The sequence below is a fragment of the Octopus bimaculoides genome, chromosome 16 (genome assembly GCF_046866305.1).
Source record: "Octopus bimaculoides isolate indiv1 chromosome 16, ASM4686630v1, whole genome shotgun sequence".
In the NCBI taxonomy this organism is placed as follows: domain Eukaryota; kingdom Metazoa; phylum Mollusca; class Cephalopoda; order Octopoda; family Octopodidae; genus Octopus; species Octopus bimaculoides.
The window spans coordinates 47,833,958-47,847,094 of record NC_142943.1 but is presented as its reverse complement, the minus strand read 5'-3'; the positions used below and the strand labels follow the sequence as shown (position 1 = coordinate 47,847,094).

The 13,137-nt window shown below is 37.0% G+C and overlaps 1 protein-coding gene across 43 annotated transcripts in view; it reads right to left on the bottom strand.

Annotated features, from left to right (window-relative positions):
• The window catches only part of LOC106872674 (bromodomain adjacent to zinc finger domain protein 2B), a 269,963-nt gene that overhangs the window by 181,092 nt on the left and 75,734 nt on the right, over positions 1 to 13,137 (bottom strand). The window lies entirely within an intron of this gene.

Genomic DNA, 13,137 nt, shown 5'->3' with positions numbered 1-13,137 from the left:
AGCAGGGTTCGCCACTACCCCCCCCCCCCTGCCGGAGCCTCGTGGGGCTTTAGGTGTTTTCGCTTAATTAAACACTCACAGCGCTCGTCCTGGGAATCGAAACTGCTATCCTACGACCGCGAGTCCGTTGCCCTAAACACTGGCCCATTGCACCTCCACACACACACTATATATATATATATATATATATATATATATATATATATATATATATATATATATACACACACACACACGCACGCACGCACACACACACGCACGCACGCACACACACACAAGCCTTTCAATAAGTAAGAGTCAAAATTACAGCAGAAATTTCATTGAGAACCCTCCGCTTTCTATCGGCCATCCTTCTTCCTTCAATATATTTGAGAAAGGAAAAGCACACCACCACTATTTTAGCAATTGCAATATTAATATTTCTTTTCAAACTGAAGCAATAATTATATTTATTTTGCCACTAAAATTCTTTTTTCGTTTTGAAAATTTATGGACGAAAATAGAAAGATGTTAATTTCTTCTTACATTTTTTTAAAAAAAAGAAACAACACAAAAACAAAAACTGAAACAAAACACTAACAATTCCAATTTGGAATATACTGGAAATAAAGGAGGTTACTGTTGCCAGGAGCAAACTTAATGCATCCAAAATACCACACATGCACACACATAAACATTTGCACACTTCTCAACCAGAGTTTGAGAAAGTCTCAACTTGAGACATGACTAGAATTAATAAATATAGACGGACTCAACCACTGAAAAGGCATCATTTATTGTCATTGTCAGGTATAGTAACTCAATGATTTCCTTTCTATTTGAAAACAAAGCTTAAACAGAACAGCAACAAGTTGTACTTCTGTTCAAGATATGGTTTTTCAAGCCCCAGTGACATTGAATCAGTATTTACACACACACACACACACACACTTTAATAACAGCTCGAAAGTCTGTCATACCAGCCATGACGAAGGGAAATAGCCCTGAAACTCGAGTCGCCTTTATATATTTATATTTATATATTTGATCCTTTATATTGAACACTCAATATTTCATCTACATTCAATACTTTATTTCATGGTGCCATCCATTTTTATTTTATTTTATTTTATATTATATATTATATTATATATTGTATATTCCATATTCTATACCCCACATTGGTTCTGCAGGAATATAAATAAAACATAAAAAACAGACAGTGTTGGAACTCTTTTAAACAAAATAATATATTCCTCTATACACAATCATACACAAAAACCACCATTTTTGTATTTATTTTTACTCGCATATATATATATATATATATATATATATATATATATATATATATATATATATATATATATATATGGTGTTAGGTACATGTTAGAAAATGTTATGGATAAAGTTCTTGGTGAACTGAGCCGGAGTTAGGTTTATGTTCTGCTCTATGGTTTTGCTAGGGTTTGCAGGGTAACTGAGTGTGAGCAGCATCACATAACTGCCCCCAAATCCTACTGATTTCCACTTCAGAAACAATCTATATATTTCCTGCGTCGAGCTGGCAGAAACGTTAGTGCGCCGGGCGAAATGCATAGCGGTATTTCGTCTGTCATTACGTTCTGAGTTCAAATTCCGCCAAGGTCGACTCTGCCTTTCATCCTTTCGGGGGTCGATAAATCAAGTACCAGTTATGCACTGGGGTCGATGTAATCGACTTAATCCCTTTGTCTGTCCTTGTTTGTCCCTTCTATGTTTAGCCCCTTTGTGGGCAATAAAGAAATAAGAAACAATCTATATATTTCCTGCTTATCAGGCTGTTAAGTCTTTAATACACTGATCTCCCACCACCCACCCACCCACACACCGTCACATACACTTTCTGACAATGACATTAAACAAGGTCCAGAAATGAACATTGCATCATCATCATCATTGTGATCATCATCAACTGCTTTCCAAGTTTGCATGGGTTACACTGCCTTGCAGCATACAATTACTTTTCACAATTGTGAGTGAATTTTTCTGAAGACTGATATCCTCATATCTCACTCCATCAACCTCTCTCTCTTTCAACAAGGGCTTAACTGAATAGAAAAGGGCTTGTCTTCAGTCCTTTTACCCTCACTCACTATACAACCCCTTTTGCTATAGCCATCAGACAGAGGAAAATTCCGGTCCATCCTGGTCAAAGAGGGTGGCAGAGCAATCTTCAAAATGGATTTGGCCCATAACTGGATCCATTCTATTGCAACTAGTCACATAGCATGGGTTGACACTGCCTGGGACAAGGCAACTATTGCACCCCTAACTCATGGATCATTTTATTGTTGCTATTTTTTGTTTGGTTAAATTTCGAACCCATGGCAATGCCCCTGAAACTCTGCCCAAGCTAAGCCACTGTCTGCAATGACAGTTGTACGACATTACTCTACAAATGAGTAATGCTTAAAGATTAAATGAGTGAATGTGCAACAGCTTCGTTGGTGCGTATATCTTGGACAGGTCAGTCTGATAGCATTACTGTACCTGTAGAGTTTATCTTTTACCAGCAGTCTCTGCTAGTACTGCTGGACCCAAAAATTTCGTAACCTCTTAGCCCCTTAAAACAGACCAACCAGTTCATCTGACAAGAATAAAAAAAAAATAAGAATAAAAAAGGTGCAGGAGTGGCTGTGTGGTAAGAAGCTTGCTTCCCAACCACATGGTTCTGGGTTCTGGGTTCAGTCCCACTGCCTGACACCTTGGGCAAGTGTCTTCCACTATAGCCTCAGGCCGACCAAAGCCTTGTGAACGAATTTGCTAGACTGAAACTAAAAGAAGCCCATCATATATATATATATATATATATATATATATATATTTGTGTATTTGTTCCCCTACAATCGTTTGACAATTGGTGTTGGTGTGTTTTTTTTCATCTTGGTTTACTTCAGAGGACCCTTAGAATTTCTCAATGTATAAAAAAATCCTACTATATATTTTTATTAATTGTATAAAAAAATTGTTAGAATATTTTTTTATACTGTAGAATTATAAGCAATCTATGGTTCATAAATTTCAACAATAAAATCTTATATGCCCCCCCCCCCCCCACCAAGGGTCATATGGATTGCAGTTGAGAACCACTGCATTAGAAGAATATAGATCAACCTCATTATTAGACTGGTACCATATTTCCTCATTACCATGGGAAAGATGTAAAATAAAGCTGAGATTGGCAGGAATTGAACTCAGCGTAAAAAAAAAAAAAAAAAAAAAGTGCTAGGTATTTTTTTTTGGCCAAACCAATACTCTGGTTGACTTAGCCATGAATTGTCTTCAGGTGTCTGCTCTTCCTACCCATGTTTCCCCAACATCAGGCATGAAGTCAGAATTTTTATTTTTAACACAGCCAAGAATAATGAATGAACATTGTTGTACAACACAATGATTGATGAACGGAGCAATGCAGTGTAAAGCACAACCAGACCTGCAAAATGAGGATAATGACTTGGAAAATTTCAATTATGACCACAATAACTGATTCCAGGGATTCAGTTAAACATTCTATGTATTTATTATATATTGCTATTAGTGAACAATGATGTTGTTGGTCACATGTTCCTAATGAGCCAATCACTGTGGTTCACTGTATTTCTAACAGTGAGAGCGACACGGGAACATCACAGCTTTTCAGTTTTGTCACTGCTATTTGTATCAGGCTTCGGCACAATTTCCAGTTATTTTCATCACAAAGTATTAGGCAACCTGAGGCTATGATATACAGTATTTTCTGGCATGTAAATCAAATGTTTCATACAAAAAATTTCATGTGAAATGCAACAGAATTTGGAAAGATAGTGCAAATGCTCAGACATCCTCCACTAACTACATCTACTCTACATACTACATTGACCAGTATATCAGAAAATACAATAAGCCAATGGTCCAAATTGCTGCATAGTGGGATTGAAACTGGAACCAGGCAGTTGTGAAGCAAGCTTCTTAGCCATGCAGCCTTGACTGTGCTCTTTTCTTTTATATATATATATCACCAATCTTTCACCCTTATGAAGGTGACAAAGTACCACTGGTGCACTGAATCCTGTTCAATCAATTATATCCCTCATCTAAAAAATTGGTCATGTGATTAGTGAACAGAAATCAATATTGCAATACAGGAATTGGTAGAACAACACCAATTACTCCCTGTATTAGCTGTATTGTTTAACATTGATTCCCTGTTGTATGTGGTATGCTTTTCATTTTCAACCACACCACAAACATCACAGATGACATTTTATATATGTAGGTGCAGGAGTGGCTGTGTAGTAAGAAGCTTGCTTCCCAACCACATGGTTCTGGGTTCAGTCCCACTGAGAAGTACCTTGGGCAAGTGTCTTCTACAATAGCCTCAAGCCAACCAAAGCCTTGTGAGTGGATTTGGTAGACACAAACTGAAAGAAGCCCGTTGTCTGTGTTTGTGTGTGTATATATATATATGTTTGTGTGGCTGAGTTTGTTCCCCCCCCCCCCACTGTTGCTTGACAACTGAAGTTGGTGTGTTTATGTCCCCATAACCTAGCAGTTCAGTAAAAGAACTGGTAGAATAAGTACGAGGTTTACAGAGAATAAGTTCTCGGGTTGATTTGTTTGACTAAAGGCGATGCTCAGTGGCTAAGGTGCCATACTCATGATTGCAAGATCATGGGTTCGATTCCCAGACCAGGCGTTGCACTGTGTTCTTGAGCAAGGCACTTCACTTCATGTTGCTCTGCGATCATTTCATCATCTGACATGCGCCACCCGTTGCACCTGTACAGGTAATGTCGATCTGATGGAGGGAGTGAGTTTATGTCTACACAAACATTTGATTACTATAAACAAATCGTCTGTGTAGTTGTTCGGTAAGAAATTGTCGAACCCTCATACGTCATCTAAAGACGGGAGAGTCACATTTTATATATATATATATATAATAATATTATTAGGGACAAAATCCAAAATTACAGGTAAAAAACTCAATTAAAATCAATTTATAAAAAATTAAAATTAAATTGAGCCTTATAGATAAAGTATATATAAAATATATATAGTTTTAGGGAAAATAACCAATTTTCAAGAACTCATCGATGAAAATCCACTATCACATATAGAAAAATTAATAATTAAAAGCACAATCAATGAGTATAATATAAAGTAAAGTAAATATCATAAGATAAATATAATATTATATTTATCTTATGATATTTACTTTACTTTATATTATACTCATTGATTGTGCTTTTAATTATTAATTTTTCTATATGTGATAGTGGATTTTCATCGATGAGTTCTTGAAAATTGGTTATTTTCCCTAAAACTATATATATATATATATATATATATATATATATATAATGTGTATATATAGGTGAAGGCATGGGTGTGTGGTAAAAAGCTCGCTTCCCATCTGCATGGTCTTGGGTTCAGTCCTTCAGTAAATGTCCTCTACTATAGCTCCAGGCTGACCAAAGCTTTGTGAGTGGATCTGGTGGTTGACAGAAATTGTGTGGAAGCTTTCATGTGTGTGTGTGTGTGTGTGTGTGTGTTTTGCACCACCTCCTTCTCTGTGTTTGATAACTGGCATTGGTCTATATTACTGTAACTTAGTAGTGCTGCAGAGAGAGAGAGAGAGAAGAAAGAAAAAAGAAAGAAAAAGTACCAGACTTAGAAAAACAAAAACAAAAAAAAAATGTACTGGCATCAAATTTCTTTGACTAAAACCCTTAAGCTGATCCAATAACTGAAAGAAGTAAAAAAAAAAAAGAAAATAAAGAAGAAAAAAAAGTGCCAAAATTAGTTACCACTAAAGGTAAAAGTTCTTCTAAGAGGTGCAGGAGACATTTCAATGGCAACAGATATTGTAACACCATTTCCAGGGATAATTTTCAAGGCAAGTGTGCACTGAACTGAATTTAAATAAGCAAGAAAGATATTATCAAAGAAAAGGCCATAGCACCATCTTTAGTATCTGCTGCTGCTGTTGTTGTTATTATTATTATTATTATGGAGTTGAATGTATGTGTGTATGGTGAAGTTATTAATATCAATATCAATACATTAACCAACACCATTGAAGTGAAATAATAGTTTCTATAGTTTTGGTTTGGTACTGCTGAATTGAGTCAAAGACTATATAACACAAGTCAGCAGAAAAAAAAAAAAGAAAGAAAAATGCGATATCCATAACAGTAAAGAAATAAGACCTCCCCCCCCCCCAACAGTAACCCTTGTGTTTCAAATCTCTCTAACAAAAAGAAGAGGGTTGTTCAGCTATGGACTACATTGATCTTTTCATGTTGTGGTTTAGCCGAAAGGTTTGCTCAAATCAAAGGAAGCCTAGCCATGACCATCTCAATAGTTTTTGTTTCCTTTTTGTCAGACATGGCTATGTGGTTAAGATGGTTTCAAGTTCAGTTCCACTGCATGGCACTTTGGGCAAGTGCCTTCTACTCTACATAACCCCAGGCTGACCAATGCCCAGCGAGAGAATTTGGTAGATGGAAACTATGGAAGTCTGTTGTATGTGTGTCTTTGTACTCCACCCTCACTACTTGACAACTGGCATTGGTTTGTTTACATCCCTGTAACTAAGCAGTTCAGCAAAAGAGTCCAACAGAATAAGTACCAGAGTTTTAAAAAATAAGCATCGGAGTTGATTTGTTTGAGTAAAATCCTTTCAAGCAAAGCCCTAGCATGGCTGCAGTCCAATGACTGAAACAAGTAAAAGAGAGTGGTGTACCAAAGACTATACCATTCAATGTGTTTTAATGTTCCTCTTGAGTCATTGCAAGTGAACATGTGCAATAAAGACATGAGTAGAGAAGCTCCAGATGGATACGATTCAAGGAAAGGACTGAGTATAGTTTTTAGACAAGAGAGACAAGGGTAGGAAATGCCTGATTGAGATGGTGCAAACCTCAGTCAGGCCTGAAGATAATAAGCTGTAATTTTGAGGGAGTTTGGGCTGAAATTTCTAGCAAGTTGAGAGACCATGCAGAGGCACCCTCATTGGCTTTAGAGGTTCCTGTGGAAGATTATTCCAAAATTACTGTAATAGCATATAAACATTTGTTTTTCAATTTCTAAGACAGGCAGATGGCCAGAAATTTTAGGTCAGTAGAACAGTAGGATGCACTGACTCTAGTACTTGACCGGTACTTAATTCTGTTGACCCTGAAAGATAAAAGGTGAAGTCGACTTCAATGGGATTTGAATTCAGCTCATAGAGAACCAGAAGAAATGCTCCAAAGTATTTCATCCTATCTAATAATTCTGCTAATCCATTATCTTTAATAAAGAAGGTAAAAATACAGGTCACTATTTATCTTGTTAAGAGGCTTCCAGATACAAAAGAAAGTGAGCAAATTGAGAAACATCATCATCATCATCGTTTAATGTCCATTTTCCATGCATGTATGGGCGGGACAGTTGACAGGAGCCAGCCAGGTAGAAGACTACCCCAGGCTACTGTATCTGTTTTGACAGGACTTCTACAGCTGGATGCCCTTCCTAACACCAACCACCCCACAGAGTGGACTCAGTGCTTTTGATGTAGGTTAGTTTTGGCATGATTTTTACAGCTGGATGCCCTTCCAAATACCAACTACTCTACAGTGTGCACTGGATGCTTTTTATGTGGCACCAGCACCAGCAGGGTCACCAAGTAACTTACAAGACAAAGAATTTTGAGAAGGGTGGGGGCAATGGAAGAGGGGATCTTGTGTCAGATGATGAAAGGTGAGCGTGTGAAAGAGAAACAGAATTATTAAAATGAAAAAAATGAGGCAATAAATAGTCAAAGACTCTTGCCCATGGTATCGCCACACAGTGGGACTGAACCCAAAACCACAGTCGGTACCTCTACATACAGACACACACACACACATGAAAAGCTTCTTTCAATTCCTGTCTACCAAATTCAATCACAAGACTTTGGTTGGTCTGAGGCTACACTGGAAATCATTTATTTATCCAAGGTGCCAAGCAGAGGATTTGAACATGAAACTACGTGATTGTGGAGTAAACATTTTAATCACACAACCAAGCCTACACACACTTACGTATATATATATATATATATATACACACATACAAGCACATACACTTACGTATATACATAGAGACATACATATAACCACACACACAAACACACTTGTGGTGGTAAGTTATTTAATCAAGCTTGAGGGAGAGATCTGAACTTAAAAAGGTAGTTGGATAAAACTAAATACTGACAAGGTATTTATTTATTTATTTATTCATTTCTCTATAGTCTGGTGCTCTGCTGTTTCTGCCAGCTCTTGCTACATCTATCTACAACTTACTGCAAATATTAAGCGATCAAAGGATGAGGATAAAATAATATATACACTAGAACATTTATTTTTATAGCCTGCTGTGTTTGATTGACTAATAAAAGTTGATTCTGCAGGGCAAGAAGCTGCCTGGAATTAAAGCAATTCTTTATATATATATACATATATATATATATATATATATATATATAGATGTATATATATATATGTGTGTGTATGTGTGTATGTAATTTTTTCTTTTGTTGTTCTTTCTTTTTTGTTATTTTAATTTTGGGTTCAGGCTCAGCTAAATAATTGCATATGAAATTCAGCTATATAGCCATGTATTAATGGATGGACGTAACTTGCACAAAAAGGTCATTAGAGCTAGTTAGACCTCATATAACTAGATGGTAGGCATTCATTTTGTGTTGATTGTGGTGTAGTAAGGAAGGAGATGGCTTAGCTTGGAGATAAGCTCATATTTAGCTCCAGCTAATACAATAATAATAATAATAATAATAATAATAATATTAATCTTTTCTCCACAAGACACAAGGCCCGAAATTTTTGGGGAGGGGTCCAGTTGATTAGATTGACCCCAGTATGGAACTGGTACTTAATTTACCGACTCCCAAAAGGATGAAAGGCAAAGTCAACCTCGGCAGAATTTGAATTCAGAATGTAAAGACAGACAAAATACCGCTAAGCATTTTGCCCGGTGTGCAAAAATTTCTGCCAGCTCACCACCTTGAATAATAATAATAATAATAATAATAATAATAATAATTGTTTCAAATTTTGGCACAAGGCCAGCAATTTCAGGTGATTACATTGACCCCAGTGGTCAACTGGTAAATATTTTCTCAACCTCAAAAGGATAAAAAGCAAAGCCGACTTCAGCAGAATTTGAACTCAGAATGTAAAGACAGACAAAAATTGCCACAAAGCAGATTCCTTGGTGTGCTACTGATTCTGTCAGCTTGGTGTTGTTTCAGGTTTTGACCCACAGCCAATACTTTTAAGACTGAGGGGATTCATTGAGTACATCAACCACAGTATGTGACTGGTACTTTATTTCGTTGACCGCTTGAAAGGCAAAATTGACCTTAGCAGGATTTGCACTCAGAATGTAAAGAATTGGAACGAATACTACAAAATAATGAAGAAAGTAAAAAGAGAGAAAACAGAAAGCTTCGGTATTACAATGCTTCAAGTGAACTACTACAACACTCTTACTACAGAATAGTGTTTTGACTAAATGTCACAAGGCATTTGGTCAAAAACTGTAACCTTATCCTGTTTAATATCCACCATTTGTGCTTATTATCCATGGCCTCTACTTAATAATCCAGATTCCTTTGTTTGAAGATTTCTCATACTTGTATCCATTTCATAAATTCTTCGAGAGATAATTAAGGGAGATGAGAAGCTAAGTTTGAAGATTTTGGAGATACCAAAATACAAAGAAATGGAGTCTCTTTTGGTGTGTAACACAGGGGGACACACGGACACACACCTTATCTTCATCATCATCATCGTTTAACGTCCGTTTTCCATGCTGGCATGGGTTGGACAGATTGACCGAGGACTGGCAAGTCAGAAGGCTGTACCAGGCTCCAATCTGATACGGCAAAGTTTCTACAGCTGGATGCCCTTCCTAATGCCAACCACTCCAAGAGTGTAGCAGGTGCTTTTTATGTGCCACCGACACAGGAGCCCGTCAGCGGGTACTGGCATCAGCCACGCTCGGATGATGCTTTTATTTATTTCAGCAAGTGAATTATGGCCATGTTGGGGCAGCCCCTCCAAGGGTTGGACAAATCAACCCTAGTACTTATTTCTTAAATTTAGTTCTTATTCCAGTGGTCGCTTTTGCTGAACTGCTAAATTATGGGGATGTAAACAAACTGACACCAGTTGTCAAGTGTTGTGGGAAGCTACACAAAACGCACACATATGATAGGCTTCCACACAGTTTCCGTTTACCAAATTCACTCACAAAGCATTGGTTGGTCTGGGGCTATAATAGAAGACATTCACCCAAGGTGCCATACAATGGAATTGAACCCAGACCTACATGTTTGTAAAGTAAGCTTCTCAACCAAGCAACCATGCTTGATTGCATGCACACACACACACACACACTTGTGCTCTAAGAGAGAACTTGTGGAAAATTGTTATGTGCAAAGGAGGCAACTGAAGAAAACACACATGGGATCTGTGCAAAGTATTAAAACTTATTGGCAGAAAGAAATGTGAAGAGGAAATGTTTGGCGGTGAAGAGAGAAAAAAAAAAAAGATTTAAGTGGTTTCACTGAGAAAAAGATTGAAGCAATGGTGATTGAAGATTTCTTAATATCACATATCACATTATACAGAATAGCGAAGACATTAATAAGAAGATTGGGTGGGGAGGCACACTGAGAATTGCTCTATATTGTCCTGTATGACAAGTCACCAATCAGACAATAGATGCTGAAGATGAAAAACGAGGGTTGGTTCTCCAATTCATTGCTCCTTTCTTTTGATTAAACAGAAAGGAATGTGACAAGGAAAATTTGTCCTTGGATTGTAAATGAGAGAGAAAAATAAACTATCTGCATGATCTAAGGAATCTTTACTGAAATATAGAAAAATTTGACCTCGCAAAACAGATAAGAGAAAGTGTACAAAAAAAATAAATAAATTTTCATCGATGTCATCATCATCACCATCAACATTTAGTATCCATTTTTTTCCATGCTAGCATGGATCAGACAGATTTTGCTGAGTCATACCAGCTATGACTGGATGCTCTTCCTGTCATCAACCCAACCTGTTTCCAGATATGTTATCCATGGAAGACTGGAAATGAACGACATTGTTTCAATGACAATGATGCTCATTTACAATCATCACATGATGTCTAGATCAGGGCACACACACAAAGGGCTTCTTTCAGTTTCCATCTACCAGATCCACTCACAAGTCTCTGGCCAGTCTGGAGCTATAATAGAAGACACCTGTCAAAGGTGATGCACAGTGAGATTGAACCCAAGGTTACATGGCTTGGAAGAAAGCTTCCTAACCACATCCCCATGCCTACACCTATCTGAGTCTATTAAATTAGCATTTCCATAAAAGATAGCAAGTAAATCTAGAAATGTGCCATTTTCAAAATAATCAGAGCACCCTGAAGTGTTTCAGTCTTTCTACCCTAACAACCATGACCCACCCTTATTCCGAACCAAAGCAAACTGAACTTTCCTTAATGTGGAATTGTCAAAATAGTAAGCAGGTAAGTGGTTAACAGAATGAAGAAAGTTCATGAGTTTTCCCATTTTTGTGGAGCCTACAAAGATTTAGAAGCAAATCGATAAAAGAAAAACCTTTGTTTTCAGGATGAATGTGTGAGGATTACAGACAAAAAACAAAAAAAAAAAAGAAAGAAATGAAGAAAGAGAGACAGAAAGGAAACCCTATTGACAAAACAAAACTAACCAGAGTTCTATGAAAGATGAATGTAAGTTGAAATAACAGTATAGGTATTGTTTGATAGTGTGCAGAACAGACCACTGCACTGGTATGGATAGTAAACAAAAAAAAAAAAGGATAAATAGCTGATCATGTTACACACTAAATGTGATTGTATGACCTTTCATGATCGATCAACTCTGTGTTTATGTGTGTATGTGTTAGAGATAGATAAACAAATAGATAGATAGATAGATAGATAGATAGATAGATAGATGGAAAGATAGATAGATAGATAAACAGATAGATAGATAGATAAACAGATAGATAGATAGACAGATAGATAGATAGATAAATGGCCAGTGTGGTGTGTGTATATGAGCAGGGAGGGAGAGTTTGAAGGTGAAATATTTATGTCTTTTTTTTTTTGCCAAGTAAAGTACACAAGTAGAGTCAGTGAAACAGTTAAATGGAGTCTCAAAGCTGAGCCTCAGGTTGAATTTATTAGAAACCTAACCCTTCCACCCATGACTCCCACTCCCACTTGCTCTGCTCATCGTTCATTGTAAACAGCAGATCTATCCTACATCATGGTATTATTATAAAATGGCAATAGATTGAAATTCTTAAAGAAACATATATTCTAGGATGGGGTTGATCAACTAAGCCCTTAGGTACCATCTGCAAGAGCAAATTATAGTCTTTTTTTTAAAGATATGGTGCAGTCTTTTGTTATCAATGGAATTGTTGAGGGACATAAAATGTCATTGCTGAAAGGGGTAAAAAAAAAATTTAAAAAAAAAGAAAAAAAAAGCAGGGGTCATGCTAAATCAGGTTTCAAGAAACGCTGGAAAAAAATATTAAAATAATAATAAATAATATAGATACAGGTTTGGCTGAGGGATTAAGAAGCTTGCTTTGCAACCACATGGTTTCAGGTTCAATCTCACTGTGTAGCACCTTGGATTTTCCACAAGAGTCACAGGCCAAACAATGCTTTGTGAATGAATTTGGAAGATGAAAACAGTGGAAGCCCATCATATATATATGTATATGTGTGTATATATCATGATCTCGTGATCAATCAGACAATCGGATCATCACAATGTACTTTGCTTTGTTGTAACTCGGGAGCATCAGTGTAACTGAGGGGGCAGTAGGAGCATTCCACCCCGGGCAGCACATTTCATCCAGTTGTAGGCTATTGCTGTAGGCAATGTGTTTTTTCATGGGGTTTGGGGTTGGCAGACAGAAGGGCCACCTCAGGCAGCACACACTCTAGCTACACTAGTGCTCGGGACGAATAAATACCACAAGGTATTTTTGTTCAAAAGTGGGATTCTTTCGTTTGCTTTCCTTGCCAATGTGTACATCTTGTTTA